General features: G+C 42.2%; 2 protein-coding genes across 11 annotated transcripts in view; one reads left to right on the forward strand and one right to left on the reverse strand.

The window, feature by feature from the left end:
* Positions 1–18,639, forward strand: part of LOC131683301 (protein sex-lethal-like) — an 814,973-nt gene that overhangs the window by 721,857 nt on the left and 74,477 nt on the right. The window lies entirely within an intron of this gene.
* Positions 1–18,639, reverse strand: part of LOC131683299 (cartilage-associated protein-like) — a 651,036-nt gene that overhangs the window by 273,516 nt on the left and 358,881 nt on the right. The gene's annotated exons all lie outside the window — the stretch shown is intronic.

Raw genomic sequence — 18,639 nt, forward strand, 5'->3', positions numbered from 1 at the left:
TAGAAATCATTTAAGAGTTTTAGCATTGTTCCACTATTGCACTTTCGGATTTTGCCTTGTTTTGTCTCTGTCAGAAAGTTTGTAACATTGGCGCCCAAACAAAAAAAAACCCACTTCCGTGTACGGTTAATAGAGAGCTGTCAAGTGAGTGATCAGGGAGCATAGAGTGAATTTTCGGTGCAACGGTTACAATAAAATTCGCGATGGATTTGGAACATCTCACCTCAGATGAATTGGATTTTGAGCTGGCGGTGAGAACAGTGGCAGGATTAAAAGGAAAGGAACGTAACTGGAAAATCGCACGTCTACACCAAGTAATCAGCAAGGAGAAGAATGGTGGTGCAACCACGCCTACATCATCTTCACACGTGCTTTCGGATGTCGACAGTATATACCAGTGCCAAGCAAAACTACCACCAATCAGTCAGGCCTTGGAATCAGCTTTTCGGAAGAAGGACGAAGGTCAAATAAGGATCTACAGATCACGGCTATTACACTATAGGTTCAGACTGTCCATCATATCGGATTCACTAATCACAGCTAATGCCAACAAAACGCTCACAAAGATCGATAAATCTCTGGAAAGAATTGAAGCATTCATAGGAGACTTGGCAAATTCAGAGCAACAAGAAAACGATCTCGATCCAAAAGAATTACCAGGAGATCCAGAGACTCTTCAACGCCTCAAGATCGCCCAGCTTCAATCTAGCATAAAAGAAGCTTCCCAGCAGCAACAACAATTACAGCAGGAACTTCAGGAACAGTTACAACAGTTGCCCAAACCGTCAGATCAACCTGTTTCGGACGATCAGTGTGAACAAGAACAGCAATTACATCGACAGCAGCAGCAATTACAGCATCAACAAGAGATGATACGTCAGCATCAGCAACAACTACATCAAGAGCAGCCGCTCCGACTTCAACAACAACGGCAAGGACAGCAGCTCCAACAATCACTTGATCAGATGCAACAGCAACGACAGCAATTGGAGCAACAATTACACCAGGAGCAGATACAGCGACAGAAAATTGAAGCGCAGCTACGAGAGCAACAAAATCAAGGTGTGTTGCGGCAAGGATTTCAGAACAACTCCATTCCGGAACATTGGGATCCTTATCCACAAAATCAGTCAGGAATACTACAACAGCAACGTGAATTGGATAATATTCCTCCTCACTTGCGAGAGGATTTTGTACGGTTTTTGGGATCGCAAGGCAGACCCAATACACCTAGAATGTTAAATCTACAAGCGACTCCTAACAGATTCTCTCAGCCGGTCCACAAATGGCCTTTCGAATACACTGGTCAGCCGAACATTATCCAGTTAGGTGAATTCCTCAACCAAGTAAGCACCTACGCTGATACGGAAGGAATTGATGAGCAAACGTTGCTCCGTTCAGTTAAGCATCTACTCAAAGGGCGAGCTCTTCAGTGGTACACACGCTCCTACATCCACCTCACCAGTTGGGAATCGTTCAAATCGGAAATTAAGCAGGAGTTCTTACCTCCGAACTATTCCGAGATCATCAAACAAGATCTGTACTTACGGTTCCAAGGGTCGAACGAATCGTTTACGACGTTCTACAGAGATCTGGTAGCTGCCTTTGAAATAGTTGAACCAGTAATACCAGAGTCGGAAAAACTATTCATCATGAAATCCCACCTGAACTCGGACTACACTCCGATAGCCGCAGCATCACGGGCAATAACAGTTAAGGACCTGGTCGCTGTTTTCAAAGACTTTGAAGTATCTCGGTCCTATTCGATTAGGGGTAGAGCTTCGACTACTCCTCGCATTCCTTGGAACAAACCTGAAACTTCGGCATTTCAGCGTCCAGCAACGAGCAGGATGGAAAATCCCAACCGGCAACTATTCAATAGGCAGCCGTTCAATACAGCGCAGGTCAACGCGGTGGAACTTACCCCAGACGGAGAAGAAGACTGGAACCCTCTAGAAATCCAGGAACGCGAAGCATTCCAGCAGCGCGTAGCCATACAGAATGAAAGAACTGCAACTGCCGCGGAAGAAGTAAACGCAGTTCGCTTGCAACAGAATTGGAAGGAAAGGACAGCTACAGAGCCACAGCAACCCACCAGTAGCGAGCATCGTGCAAGGAATACGGCACCAACCATCATTTGTTGGCAGTGCGAAAATCCAGGTCACACTTATCCAAACTGTCCCAATCAGAAACGATTCCTATTTTGCTACAGCTGCGGGAAAAAGGGATGCACTACACGAAACTGCGAGGCATGCATTTTAAGATGGAGGCAATTAGAGTCAGTGAACAACTCACAGCATTCGGGAAACCGCAGCTGGGAGAACTCTCAATAAAGGGCGTAAGCTCTCCCGCTACAACCAAAGTCCCTTCAATTATCGAAATCCCCGCATTTTGCAAAGTAGAATCAATCGTTATCGATCCAGACAATCATGACAATCGCCCATATGCAGACATCAATATCCTAGGTCGTCAACTTCGAGGACTCCTAGACAGCGGTGCAACCTGTAGCCTAATTGGTGGTTCACTCTCCAAAATAGCAGACGAATTAGGATTAACCAAATTTCCAGTTAACGGAAAAGTAAAAACAGCTGACAACTCGGCCCATTCAGTTTCATTCTTCGCACACGTACCGCTCTCCTACAATAACAGAATCATCACCTTACCGGTGCTGTTCATCGAATCAATGCCTTCTATTTTTATTTTGGGGATGGACTTCTGGTCCAAATTCGGCGTCAAAGCAACTATTTGTGGAATTACGACCAATCTAGATCACGAATCATCGATAGTTCGATCCTTACAGGGACACGACAAGCAACGTTTACAAAAAGTAATTCAGAAATTCCCAACGTCACAGAACATAGGTAGCCTGGGAAGAACAAGCCTATATTCGCACAAAATAGATACAGGAACCACTCCTCCGTTCAAACAAAAATACTACCCGATGTCAAAATTTGTTTTGGACGATTTAAACAAAGAAGTCGATCGAATGTTGGAACTGGGAGTAATCGAGAATGCCAGTTGCTGTCCTTGGAACAACGCCACAGTAGCAGTCAAAAAGAAGGACGGCTCGATGAGATTGTGCTTAGACGCCAGAAAATTAAACTCAGTCATTGTGCAGGAGGCGTACCCGATTCCTCAAATTGCATCTATCATAAACAATCTCAGTGGGTCAAAGTTTCTGTCTTCCATCGATTTAGAGTCCGCATTCTGGCAAATTCCTCTCGATGACGAATCCAAACAGAAAACCGCCTTCACTATCCCTCATCGGGGACACTATCAATTCACAGTGGTTCCGTTTGGCTTGTCTACAGCCAGTCAAGCACTGTCACGCGTCATGAATCACTTGTTCATTGACCTCGAGCCGAAGGTATTTGTCTACTTGGATGACTTGGTGGTGGCTACTGAAACGTTGCAAGAACATTTGGACTTACTGCAGGAAATTTCACGAAGACTGGAGAAGGCGGGACTCACAATCAATGCGGAAAAGTCAGTATTCTGCAGGGAACGTCTGAAGTATTTGGGCTACGTGTTAGACGAAAAAGGCTGGCACGTAGACGAAGAAAAGGTAGAAGCCATCAGTAAATTCCCGGCTCCAACCACTAAGAAAGAAACTCAGCGATTCATTGGGATGTGTGGCTGGTATCGTAGATTCATTAAAGATTTCTCGCGAACCGCTGCTCCACTTACAGAACTCACAAAGACTAAAACGAAATTTCGATGGACGGAAGAATGCGAGAAAGCCTTCCAGACTCTCAAATCGCATCTCACATCGGCGCCAGTTCTGGCGACTCCAAATTACACACAACCGTTCGCAGTTGCTTGCGATGCGAGTGACGTAGCAATAGGAGGAATTCTCACACAGGACATCGAAGGCGACGAAAAGGTAATTTGCTACTTCTCGCAGAAACTTTCTTCCTCTGAACGAAAATACTCGGTGACGCAGCGAGAGTGCCTCGCAGTAATTCGGTCTATAGAGAAATTCCGAGGATATCTCGAAGGGACGCACTTCACCGTCTACTGTGATCACTCGAGCTTGACCTACCTGAAGACGATGAAGAACCCTACGCCTCTCCTAGCTAGATGGATTCTTCGTTTGAATGCGTATTCGTTCGATATCAAATATCGGAAAGGAATTTCAAATGTTGTTCCAGATTGCCTGAGTAGAGTGGAAATAGTCAACACGATCAACACTTGGGTTCCAGCTTCAGCAGATCCGTGGTTTAATAAGCTCATACAGGATGTTCAGGCAAACCCCGACAACTTTGCAGACTTCAGAATCGTCGGAGAGCACCTGTACAAAAATTGCACTACGAAGGATGCGACTGGTGGCAGATATCATCAATGGAAGAAGGTGGTTCCTACGCATCTGCGACAGGAGATAATGCACCGCAGCCATGACATCCCTACGGCAGCTCACCTGGGCGGCGAACGTACGCTAAATCGGATACAACGAGACTACTACTGGCCACAGATGGCGATGGATGTCCGGAAGTACGTGCAAGCTTGCGACGTATGCAAAGCCAGCAAGTCATCTAATACGACACTGACACCGACCTTAGGAAATCCAAAACCAGCTCAACTACCATGGGAGCTAATCTCCATAGACTGGGTAGGCCCGCTAACGCGTTCAAAAAAGGGCAACACAGTTCTCCTGGTTATCGTCGATTGGGTAACTAAGTTTGTCATCACAGAGCCTTTTCGCACGGCGAACGCCCAGAAGATGTCTGCTTTTCTGGAACAGTACGTGTTTCTTCGGTTTTCCACGCCGAGGATCATAGTTTCCGACTCCGGATCACAGTTCCTTTCCCAAGTGTTCCAGGCGTTACTGAAGCGATACAACATCATCCACATGAGAACGGCCTTCTACACTCCGATGTGCAACGCTGCAGAGAGAACGAATCGTACACTGATTACATGTGTAAGATCCCTTCTTGACGACGACCATAGGGACTGGGACTTGCACATTCAACAGGTAGTCTGTGCAATTAATACGGCAAAGCACGAAACCCTCGGTTGTAGTCCTTTCTTCTGTAACTTCGGTCGTGATCACATCATTTTCACTGATCAGTATCCGCTGGCCAAACTGAACGCCACGCAGGATCCCACTGAAATACATAAGGCACGAATAGAAACAGTTCAGAAGATTCAGCAGTTCGTAATCGCGAGGATAAAGGCAGCCCACGAAAGCAGCAAAACGCGATACGACCTCAGAGCCCGAAGCAGAGGTTTCAACCTAGGAGACATAGTATGGAGACGTATTTTTGAGCTATCCCAAGCAGCTGAACATCGCACGAAAAAACTTGGAGCGAAGTTTATTCCGTGCATCGTACAACAAATACAGGGCTGCAATAACTACTTGTTGGAAGACATAAAGACGTCGAGGACTGGCGTCTACCATTTGAAGGACATTAAACCAGATTGACCAACCAAAAAAAAAAAAGTCAAGCTATGTACGCAGTTTAACTGTCGACCAAGAGCGATTACGCCACAAAACCTGGTGTTGTTGACCGATTAGTGGCCCGCACTATGATTATTGAAACCCTATCGGCAGCAGTCACTACGGAATGCTTACCGTTCACAGCTTCGATCAACACATCTTTCGAGTCTAAAAGTTGCTGCTGAAACACCTGGGATAAAGGAAACTCGTAAGACGGGACATGCATCGGGAGAGAAAGCGATAGTGAATCCAGAGGCATAAAGCGTGGAATTTCAACATACCAGTCAGCCGAAACAGTTTCAGAATTCCCCACCAGAAAAAGCGTACCCGCGTTAGCCGATCGTGAGAAATCGCACCCTTCTTTGGCAATATGATAGAGGGTAGCATAACTCACCACATCCCAGAAAAAGATCACTCACTCACGTAGGGTTGCGCACATGCGACAAAACGCAAGCGCAAAATGCTCTCAAAACAATTTATGACCATTAAGCTCATACCGTACAGTATACTATCAGTAATTACTAGTTCGAACATTTAAATTGTATTTTCTCGGCGTAATTTCTGGCGCCCAACATAAAATAGTAACACAGGTGTTGAAGATGCGATTGGCCCTATAATTAGATAGACATTAAGGTAGAATTAGAAATCTTCCGCCGAGCTCAATCAGCGGTGACACAACAAATCTCTTGACAGATCTGACACCAGTAGGTGTAGCAAGAAAAATAGTTACCGTTAGCTAATAAGTATGTATTGAAATACCGTGAACGAAGGAAGCTGCAATCATCGATGTCCAGTTTGGAGAAAATTTGTTCGAAATTGTGTAGTGTAAGAATCAATCAGCCTGTTCAAGATCTTACATCAACATTCATACGAAATTTTTGCGGATGCAACCCTCCGCAAAAATTTCGTTGCGGCTTGTGTGATGTTGTGTTACACTTCGAGATTCTGCCGATGAAATGCCAAAACTTTTTATAGTGCACAATAAGAAGAACGCAGCCTGTTCTAAAACAGCATGCACGATCTTCCTTTCACACAAAACGATGATAATTATATCGTTCTCGTTCTCGCACCGCAACAATGATCTTAGACGATCAAGCCGTCAGGAACAATCGAGGTAGTTTTAAAAGACAAGTGGTGTTGAGTGGAACTGATTGAAAGTAGCCATCAAAAGAGGAAATTGGGATCGCCGGATCGTAAATTGATCCGTATTAAAACCGTCCATCGACCACTGAAGGTTGAAACGACCTTCCTACGATCAACCACGTGCAACTTGATCATCGCGAGATCGGGACAACAGGCTTATGCAAATGCACTAATTGCAGCTTTTCGAACCTGTGCCGGACAGATTAGCACCGTAATACGGAATCAAGATCTCGTGCGAGTCGAGTATCACTATTCGCTCGATCCATTAACGCCAAAACGGTAATTGACAACCATTTTGGCACTGAACGAACCCTAACCTTATTTCCACACTTTAGAGGCAGGCCGAAAGATTCAAAGCTCTGGAGCATTTGATATAAATTGCAAGCGCCTGCAAGGATCGAGTGAAGCATCATACAATACAAAAAAGCCCTTCTCCAGGTACATAGAATTGCCAATGTGAGTGTCCAACGTATCTCACTCAACACAACATAACCTCGTCAGAGGGCTTTTATTTGCAGCTCGAACTTTCATCTTCACCAGTGCGACGGCGATCGTACGACGGTCGGGGCTGACCAGCAATAGCGAACTAGGCAGCGATTACGAAGAAGGGCGGTCCACAACCACACCACTTCCCTCAACTACGTCATTCGCTCTGTCGAATTACTCGAACGATAAGGACGGTAAGTCTGCATGCGCATGCGAGAAGTCGTGCAGCGACGACTACGATACCCGGTGCGGCAGAATGCATCGTGACAAACGGCAGGGAACCCGAGCCGCTGACGCGACGCTACATAGTGCAGCTGTGTGACCGGACTGTGCTAAAGTGCAGGTGTGAGCAACATAGTCGATCAGTTGTAGGACACTGCAGATGCACCAATTCAGTGACAACGGAGGCAGAGCAGCAACACGGGGCCCCCACCGATGCCATGCAGTAGTGTGAATAATTTAGGGAGAAGAAGGAAGACTGTATGTATGCCAAATAGAAATAAGATTGTACCATGAGCAAAGTGTTTAACATTAAGCATAGCTTACCCTACCGCCCTACCTTACATGAGTGATTTTCTTTTGAATGAGCTTGGGCTTTGCTACCTTATTTTGTCTACTGGCCCATGACACGCCTCTAGAAATCATTTAAGAGTTTTAGCATTGTTCCACTATTGCACTTTCGGATTTTGCCTTGTTTTGTCTCTGTCAGAAAGTTTGTAACAAGCTCAGTCATTTGAATTCAGATATTAGACCGACTCTCTTTGCAGAAAATTCAGTAATTCAATTGTCAAATTGGAATTACAGATCACTGAAAATTTGATTATTGTGTTGTCAATACAACAATTTAATTGTTGAATTTTCGGTGGGGACTTGTCAACTGGCTAAAAAAATTACTGAATCAGTAGTTTAGATTGCTGATATCCTTAAAAATTGTTGTGTACAGAAGCGGTGAAGATATTTATATTTTATCGGACTGTTACTGTTTGAAAAATTTTAAGCGATTAGTTTTAAGTATCGATGTTCTGAGTTTTTTTTATTTCTTTCAAAAAATCGTGCCCTAATATACAGGCTTGATTTAATTTCATACTTGAAATAATTTGTTTATTTGTTTTTATGTATACATATATACATGTTTTACTTTGGTTGATGATGTGATTTCCATATGCTTATATCTTTGACCTGAGCTTACAGATATCGTAACCAATAAAACAACTAATTACAAATTAAATGCAACTAATCTTCACACAGATTTATTACAAGATTCTAGCCTAAAAGTGCTACATCGCTTAATCGAGCAATGTTAGCAAGTGAAACAACGATATTAAGCACAGTATCATTATAGTGCCAGTAGGAACATAGTTGGCTAATAATAAATGTTTCATCGCACCTGACGTCTTTCTGAAAGACATTGTTTTTCACCGCTTATATAGTATTCGAATAAATCAGGCACTCGTATAAGCTTATCGAATACACAAATTTCGCCAATTTCTTTGCATTGTTCATTTAACTGTTCCAAAGTAACATCTAACTGTTCCAAGTGTAAACCGTAATCTCCAATGGCACACTAGTTGTGATGCTGTACCAACAAATTCGATTAAAGTAGAGGCTTCCTCTTCCGAAGCATCCGGTGAGAAAAACCCCGATTTAATGAACGGGTTGGCTTCTTCGAGCAATATAGTCTTAGTCGTTTCAGATTGATTGGTTATTATCAGTGAATTCACCACATCACTTAATCCTAAACAAGAAATTTTATCAGTAAACTACTGTTAACAATGTCTATTTTTATCACAAAGAGCGTGAATTCAGCTTATTTTCTGAATTTATTTTCTGTTTTAACTTATTTGTATTTAACGAGAGAGTTGATCAAATAATTACCAAATTATTTGAAATACAACTCATACTTTTCGATTAAAGATTTTTATTCACAAGAGAATTATTTAGTCAAACATGAGCGACCGAAAATAAAAGTGGCTTCGATTATGGGCCCTATTCCTACCAGTCACCTCACTCACGAAGAGGTATTCCGAAACTCACTTTAGGTGAGGTGACTGCTAGAATCATTTGTCACCCATCTGGATATTTCTAAAGTACATCGTGTTGTCTATCAACAGGCGTAATTAAGTATAAAGTGATAAATTATTGATTCAAGTCAGTTTGTAATCCAAGAGAGCGACTCCCCGTTACCGCAAAAAACTGCAAACCACCATCAATATGGGTGCCATTTGAAAGGCAATGATTAGTAGAAGACGAAAATTGATGATTGGGACCATATTGAAATCCAAGATGCTGATTTCTGGTTACCCGGTGCCCAGCAGTAGACGACGGAAATTGAAGATGGCTTATGAAGAACCCATATCCCATGGAATTTTATTTACTGCCCAATTACTCTACTCATATTATACACATCGCATCAATTATAATTTTAGCTATTAAAATTCTTATTTCTCTATCTTACCTGTTCAACGTTTTCCGACCTTCGTAATGATTTGCTGGTTGGTTGGTTTAGTGCCCACGTATGCGGTATAAATTGCAAACTATTCAATCTAATTGGCACCGTGTCATAACGTTCGAGGTCATAACGTCCGAAAGGTGGTGCGTCATAACGTCCGAGATATTATAACACACCAGACCCATGGATGTGCGTCATAATGTCTCGGACTTTATGGCGCACATTTATTTTCGGATCTTGTTTTAATATTAGTATTCCGGTTTCTAAATTTTTTATTTCTTTTTACGCCTTCTAGCCTTATCCGCCTGTTTTTGTTGATTCAATCGATTTATTTCTCGCGCATCGTACTCACTCCAGTCAGCAACGCCATCCTGAGTTAATAGCGTTATTTAGTTCAACTTCCAAACTGGGGCGTGAGTCATTCGGCGATAGCAATTGCGCGGTCTTATTATTCGCATATACATGCTGGCATCGATTTAACCTCGTTGAGAATTTCTGGTAGCAACGTTGATTCATGTGACGACTGTAGTTGCCTGGTGCTTTTGTTTTCATTAAGGGCAACTGAAACCGACTTCAACTCGTCGAGAATCTCGCATCCTAGGGCGGAATTTGGGTTCATAGGATTGCTGTTGGCTGTGTCTAAAGACAGCTAACTAAGCTGACTTATTTCCGCGTTCATGTCACGCAAATCAGCAGATAATTCCGAAGTAACCGTTTTTAACGATTCGTATATACTATCTGATGTTGACTTAATTGCTGTGTCAAGAAGAGAGGTAACGTGGTTTTTTATTGCAATAACACTGCCGGCTAGACTACTATTTTTGTTGATTGCAATCAATTCTTGTTTAACAGTGGTGAGAAGTATTTCTAGGCCTTCGAGTGCCTCATGTACTAGGTCCGGCTTATTTTGCTGAAATGTTAGTTGATGAATCACTTCAGTATTCTCCCGTATTTGTTTTTCCAGAAGTTTTTACTGCTCGGCGAGTCCGTTGACATCTATTTTCCCATGTAGTAGTTCCTGACACCAGTCGCAGCATGGCAGTATGTAAGAGTTGACATCAACCAATCTCCTGTCCTTTCTCCTTAGTGATCCCCGCTGCACGGTAACGCCAATGCAAGATGCATGATACTTCCTTGGGTATCCAACACACGTCCACAGAATCGAATCCGCAGAGGCGTCCAAGGCACAAATTTTGCAGTTCATTTTATTATCGTTCGCACTTTTTAAAATTCGGTCACTTGAAACAAAACAAACTTTAGCACGCGGCGCTCGGTCAAATTAAAACAAAACAAACTTTAGCACGAGGCGCTTGGTCAAATTAAAATTAAACAAACTTTAGCGCGCGATACCGGGAACAAACACGTCCACACTTATTGACGACTAAATTTCAATACCGCTTAAGTACGAATTACTTCAACAGAAAGATTAACAGCGAGAACCCCTCGACTCAATCAATGAAGGTTTTAGAATAATGTATGTATCATATTGTATTTTATTTACGTTGCGCATGCGGCTGTGTGTAACACCAGTGACGACGTGCAACGCACCCCAGTAAAGTTCAGGCGGATGTGAGCTGGAGTTCTGGTTGGTTCCGGTTCGTGTGCGGGCTCCGGTGACACAACCGATTCTAACTAGAATCGGTTGTCACTGGAGACGAAATACGGGCTGGAGCCGGCCAGAGTTCCGGTTCATTTCCGGCTGAGCTTGGCTGGGACATCTGGCAATCATACAGCTCTTCCGTGCCGTGTAGTAACATATACTCAGCCCTTTCGTGACCCGACTTATCGACTCTAGGAAAGGTACACACTGTTCAGTCTGATAGGACGTTCTCTTTCACTTTTTCCTCCGCTAGTTGCTTAGCAGTGTATACATCGACTCTGCATTGTGTACTCTAGAATCATTTTCTTGCGACTGTTTGATGATTTGATGATTGTGCCGCGGTGTCTGAAGGAAGGGGAAAGCTAGGAGAGACTCTTGTTGATTTTGTGTGTCCTATTAGGGCCCCTTACACGAGGCGCTAGTAATGTCATTACTGAGCAGTAATGTCACTTTTAATGATCGTGTAAATCGAGTAATGATGGAATCCTCATGCAATATCAGTAATGACATTACTAAGTAATGACACCTTTATTGCGCGTGTAAGGTGTGCTTTTTCCAACATTGCATCTGTTTTTAACTTCTCGCCAGTTAGATGTTCTCGGTGGCAAACACCAACACATTCGCAGTTGGATTTTGCTGTTGTATATGTAGTTAATGATTGAAAAACATTGGTGTTGCGCCTTGGAAAATGAGACACTTCCAATGAGCTGCTCTTGAGTACAGCATCGATACGATCTTGTTTTGTTGCAGGTAGAGTTTTAATTTTGTGGTAGAGATGGTCTTAATTTTGTTTTCAGGATTGTACATGTCTTGTAGTGTGTGGTCTTGGGAGTTCGTTGATTTGAGAGCGTTGAAGGAGAACAAGTGTTCGCAGGTTGAGGTTGAGGATGACATGACGTCATATTGGCGTAGTCAACATAAAAAACTTTGCAACAAAATTAACTGAATTGGTCTAAATACAAACGAGGAGTGCTTTAGTTTGCATCAAAATAGATAAAGTGTGCATTGTTTTCTATTGTGTACTGCTACTGCCTTTTGTTGATGACATTTCAAGCGATTTTGACGTTGTCAAACTGACCTCCATTGATCGGTGGAAAAACGATGTTGCCTACGCGTGGTCTTGTTTGAGTGGGATAGTGACTGTTGGGTCGTGTGCGAGGGTTGAGTTTTGGATCCGTGGGAGGGATCAGGGATCACTAGAACCTCTGGGAACTGCTCCCATGTCGTAAGAGGCGACTAACAACATGCTAGGAGTTCCTAGGCCGAGGTTTTGTTCCGTACCGAAGACTTAATCTGGGCGGACCTTAAGGTTTTCCATATTACCCTCTTTCCAGTCTGTATTTAGTGAATCACTGACATATACCTTTTCTGATTCGCCTTTCTTGATTGTGTACCAACGTTTTAAGTTTCTTCTGGCGGTTGTATATTAGCCGTAAATGACGAAATCTAATTCTACACTAAGTAACAGAATATATTAATATACCGGCACTTCCACGCCAAGGTTTAACTTCTAAAGCTTTGGCTTAAAAACCGTTTTTAAAAAATGGAAACTTTCATGCAGGAAATTTATTGAATTGGCCTAAGATGGAGCTGTCGAATTTCACAAAAAGCTTTTTATGTTGCAAGTGATCTGTAGTTGTGTTAAATTAGGTATTTTCCTATTATATTTGGAACCGTCTACCGACAAATCTACATTTACGAATACCTCCAAAAGTGACTTCTTGAGGTCTCATGAAGGCCTGACACTAGCTTTATGATACTTTTGCTTTTCTAAACAGTAATAAAAATCTCAACATTCAAGAACTTCACTTTGTCAGAAAATGTAGGGCCATCGGAAGCTAAAACTTCGTAAAATCGCACTCCTGGTCCCTTTTTCAGTGCAGTACTCTACGTCACTCGTTCAAATTTGCACCGCTCTTATGGTAGTCGGTATTTGCTAGTATTACTGTTCTCCCATCCATTCTGGTAGTCAAACGGTGGGATAGCAAAATTCTTACAAGTTTCCTATCTCATGCCTCCACGCGATTCTAAGTCTATTGATGACATTTGGTCCTTAGACCGCAGAATGAGAGGGTGCGAACAGAATGAGAGGGTGCGAACAGATCTAGTCGAGAAAACATTGCCGTAAAAATGAATAGTTGATCGGAAATTAGCCCCAATACGACTAATCTGACTAGTATCTATGAACACGGCTCAATACGTATTGAAAATTCGCCGCGTCTGTTTTTATGAACCTAATTTAAAGCTCCGTTATTGCTAACAAGCCCGTGCATCAGATTAACAATCCTTTATATTTCCCTTCAGTGTTCGGTATTATCGCTCGTATACTTGTATTCCACAAACAATCCGATATGGAAAATAAGAAATACTTTCCTTGATTTATAACATCTCGCGCTATTTTTGCCAGTATAATATGCTGTCACTTGGTAGTTTTCAAGCCAATAAATATATCGTAGAGAAGAAGTAGCGAGTTCTGTCCAAATACTGTTGCAATAAATAGTGATCCGGCCCATTACGCAGATAAGATTAGCTTTTCCAGGCAATACTCCCACGATCGGCTGTGTGGAGTTCAAATTGTTTTTGTTTAGGGAACATAGTATACTCTCGGTAGCCGGCTGCCCAGAGTTTAAAAATAACCAAAAACTAAACAAGATCATCTCTTTTTCGAGTGATCGTGCACTCGAAGACTAACTAAACAACTACCTAATAAAATATGCTTTACAGGTCGCATCGTTTGCTTGGAGCGAATCCTAGACCTGATACCCTTCCAAACCACCAACTCCGCGACACCTATGGAAGAGTCTGATGAATCGTCGTCCTTCCGTTAAGTAGGTGGAGCATCAACACTTCCTGTCTACCTTATCCTTTATCCTTCCCCGTGAACGATGGAGATGGGGGCGGCCGGCAATGATGGCTATCATGCTGTTGAGGTTTTAATATGGGTCGGATTGGTATGAATTCCTACTTACCATTTCCTAAGCAACTCTTATTAGATAATCAGCAGTCAAACATGATGAAGTCAGTGTGCAATCCGCCAAAATCATCGTCACAACGCAACGCAACGCAACGCAACGCAACGCACATTTATTTTCGGATCTTGTGTGTCACGACGCCCGGGCCTTATGACGCACATTAGATTTCAGATCTCATGTCGCAGTTGATATTACTGCGTCACTTCTACGCCATAATGTCGTGGACTTTATGACGCTCACTGTTGTGGGACGCTATGACCTGGGACGTTTTGACACAATAGCTGTGTATCATAATTTCCGGCACTATAAGTGCGTTACAATGCCCAAGATTTTATTGCGACATAGAATCCGAAAACGACAGTGTGTCATAACGCCCGGGGAATTATGACGCACACGGGGTACGTTATAATATCTGAAAAGGGATATGCGTCATTAGGTCCGTACTTTATGTCGTACACTCATTTGCGGATTCTATGACACACCACTTATGCGTCACAATGTTTCAGACGTTATGACGCACTCCATTTTGGAACCTTATGACCTGAGACAGTGTGGCGCAGTGCCTATGCGTTAAAATATCTGTAACTAAGAGTCTATCCCGGACTTCATGACGCAGCACTTCTTTTGGAAATTATGGCACAAGAATGGTTTCGGATCTTTTGACGCCTTGTTTTGCCTTTCTCAATAGAAAGGTATTGCAATTGCTCTGAAAACCGACTTTTTAACGGAGGCCCGGAGGGCCGAGTGACATATACCATTCGATTCAGTTCGTCGAGTTCGGCAAATGTCTGTGTGTATGTATGTATGCGTGTGTATGTGTGTGTATGTGACCAAAAATGTCACTCATTTTTCTCAGAGATGGCTGAACCGATTTTGACAAACTTAGTCTCAAATGAAAGGTGCAACGTTCCCATAGGCTGCTATTGAATTTCTAATGGATCCGACTTCCGGTTCCGGAATTACAGGGTAATAAGTAAGAAACACGCAGAAAATGTCGATTTTAATAAATTCTGCAATGAATGTATAAAGGTGAAATTTTTTTCCAAAATATGACCACAACTGCTTCGATTTGTAGTATTAGGTCACTAACATCCATTCAAAGTCTATTTGGCCACATTGGCCACCATCCTCGGTTCCGGAAGCCCCGGCGGAAGTATCTAAATTCAGAATAACAGTCACATCGGTTTCTCGGAGATGGCTAGACCGATTCGACTAAACTTGGCCTCAAATGAAAGGTATTGCGTCCCCGTAAATGGCTATTTAATTTCATCCCGATCCGACTTCCGGTTCCGGAGTTACAGGTTGTGGTGTGCGATCACATAGCAAATTGTGATTCAAACCGATACTCCGATGAAAGCAAAAAAGGTAAAAATTTCGCTAAAATGTCTCTCAAATAACTTAAATTTGCTGTTCTAGGTCACCGACGGCCAACCAAACTTTCGTTGACTACATTGACCACAATAGACGGTTCCAGAAGTGCCCGGGAAAAGCGGCCATCTTTCAAAATTTACGAACTCACATCAGTTTCCCGGAAATGGTTGGGCCGATTTTCACAAACTTCATCCCAAATGATAGCTATAATATCCCCACAGATGTTTATAAAATTTCGTACGGATCGCTTATATAGGGCCGGAAATATAAACTAAATCGTCCGGTCACATATGAAATTCCCATATATTTTTTTTTCAAGGGGGGGACCCCATGAAATTTCAGAGATTGAATTCGTATTTTTAATGCCAAATATCTTTAAAATGCATGAAACGTCGAGATTTTATGTTATCCCGAAAATTTTTTTTTATAAAGGTCGACTTTTTGGGACTTTGCCGATTTCGCACCTTTTGCCTTTCTCATATAAAGAAAGGCTATGCAATCACTGTAAAAATCGACTTTTTAACGGAGGCCCGGAGGGCCGATTGTCATACACCATTCGATTCCGTTCGTCGAGATCGGCAAATGTCTGTGTGTGTATGTATGTGTGTGTGTATGTGTGTGTGTGTCATTTAAACTCACAATTTTCTCAGAGATGGCTGAACCGATTTTCGCAAACTTAGTTTCATATGAAAGGTATAACGCTCCCATAAGCTGCTATTGAATTTTTAGTTGATCCGACTTCCGGTTCCGGAGTTACGGGTTGAAGAGTGCGGTCACACAGCAAATTCCCATATAAACTGGTACCACCATGATGTTCAAATGATGTAAAACATATTAAAATTGATGTAACATTACTCTAGTTTGCGGGTCTGGATCACTAATGATCAATCAAAGCAGCTTTGACCACATTGGCCACCTATGACAGTTCATGACGCCCCCGGGGAACCCGCCAAGTTCCTAAGCTAATATCACACCCATTCCCCGACGAATTCTCTACCGATTTTTACAAACTTGATTTCAAATGAAAGATACAGTAATACCATTGACTGCTGCTGAATTTCATTCTGTTCTGACTCTTGCTTCCGGAGTTACAGGAGTGTTAGTAAGGATACACAGGAATTTCCCATATAAATCGGTACAATCGTAATATCTCAGAGGCTAAAAACTATTAAAATGGTCACCAAATTACTTCTAATCGCAGATCCGCAGATCTTTGAATATATTGTCCACTATCGACGATTCAGGAAGTCCGGAATTCCGGGCATATTCCACAAATAAAGTCACATCGGTTCTTCGGTGATGATTGAACCGATTTTCTCAAACCAAGTCTCAAATGGAAGGCAAAATATGCAGCTGAGTATTGCATCAGCGCCCCTCCGCCCCCCCCCCCCGCGCCTTACCCTTACATCTCTCTCCTTCATCACTACCGTCCCCTTGGACCACCCTCACGCCCGCATTTCCTTCATCCACCCCGTGTACCAAAATAAGATGAAGGATTTCTGACGCATCCTCCACTCCCACTCTACTAACCCCCCATTCCCTCCACTTTTAAACCCATTCCACCAACATTTCAAAATATAATCACATGAAGATAACATTGAACTCATGCTTATTAAGCTAATTAAATATTATTCTTTTGCCTTTCTCATATAGAAAGGTTATGCAATTGCTTCAAAAACAGATTTTCTAACCGAGGCCCGGAGGGCCGAGTCTCATATAACATTCGACTCAGTTCGCCGAGATCGCAAAATATCTATGTGTATGTATGTGTGTATGTGTGTATGTATGTATGTATGTATGTATGTATGTATGTATGTATGTATGTATGTATGTATGTATGTATGTATGTATGCATGTATGTATGTATGTATGTATGTATGTATGTATGTATGTATGTATGTATGTATGTATGTATGTATGTATGTATGTATGTATGTATGTATGTATGTATGTATGTATGTATGTATGTATGTATGTATGTATGTATGTATGTATGTATGTATGTATGTATGTATGTATGTATGTATGTATGTATGTATGTATGTATGTATGTATGTATGTATGTATGTATGTATGTATGTATGTATGTATGTATGTATGTATGTATGTATGTATGTATGTGTGTATGTGCGGATTTGTTAACAAAATGTCCACATCGGTTTTTTGGAGATGGCTGAACCGATTTTTACAAACTAAGATTCAAATGAAAGGTATACTATTCCCATAGGTTGCTATTGAATTTGATTTTCAACCGACATCTTGTCCCGGATTACGAGTTGAAGAGTATGGTTACAAAACAAAATTTGTTGATTTGTCCACATCGGTTTCTCGGAATTTTCTGAACCGATTTTGACAAACTTGATTTTAAATGGAAGGTCCATCAGCTGTTGTTGAATTTTGCGTGGATCCGAGTTCTGGTTCCTGAATTACAGGGTGATACGTACGATCACGCAGCAAATCTCGATTCTAACGAATTCTGCGATGAATGTAAAAAGGTGAAATTGTTGCCTTTCTCAATAGAAAGGTATTGCAATTGCTCTGAAAACCGACGTTTTAACGGAGGCCCGGAGGGCCGAGTGACATATACCATTCGATTCAGTTCGTCGAGCTTGGCAAATGTCTGTGTGTGTATGTATGTGTGTATGTATGTATGTGTGTGTATGTGCGTATGTGTGTGTATGTTACCAAAAATGTCACTCATTTTTCTCAGAGATGGCTGAATCGATTTTGACAAACTTAGTCTCAAATGAAACGTTCCCATAGGTTGCTATTGAATTTCTAATGGATCCGACTTCCGGTTCCGGAATTACAGGGTGATGAGTACGAACACGCAGAAAATGTCAATTTTAATAATAATAATAATTTTAATAAATGCAATGAATGCATAAAGGTGAAATTTTTTCGAAAATATGACCACAACTGCTTCGATTTGTAGTATTAGGTCGCTAACATCCATTCAAAGTCTATTTGGTTACATTGGCCACCATCATCGGTTCCGGAAGCCCCGGCGGAAGTATCTAAATTCAGAATAACAGTCACATGGGTTTCTCGGAGATGGCTAGACCGATTAGACTAAACTTGGCCTCAAATGAAAAGTATTGCGTCCCCGTAAATGGCTATTTAATTTCATCCCGATACGACTTCCGGTTCCGGAGTTATAGGTTGTGGCGTGCGATCACAT

This window comes from Topomyia yanbarensis, chromosome 2, assembly GCF_030247195.1.
Source record: "Topomyia yanbarensis strain Yona2022 chromosome 2, ASM3024719v1, whole genome shotgun sequence".
In the NCBI taxonomy this organism is placed as follows: Eukaryota; Metazoa; Arthropoda; class Insecta; order Diptera; family Culicidae; genus Topomyia; species Topomyia yanbarensis.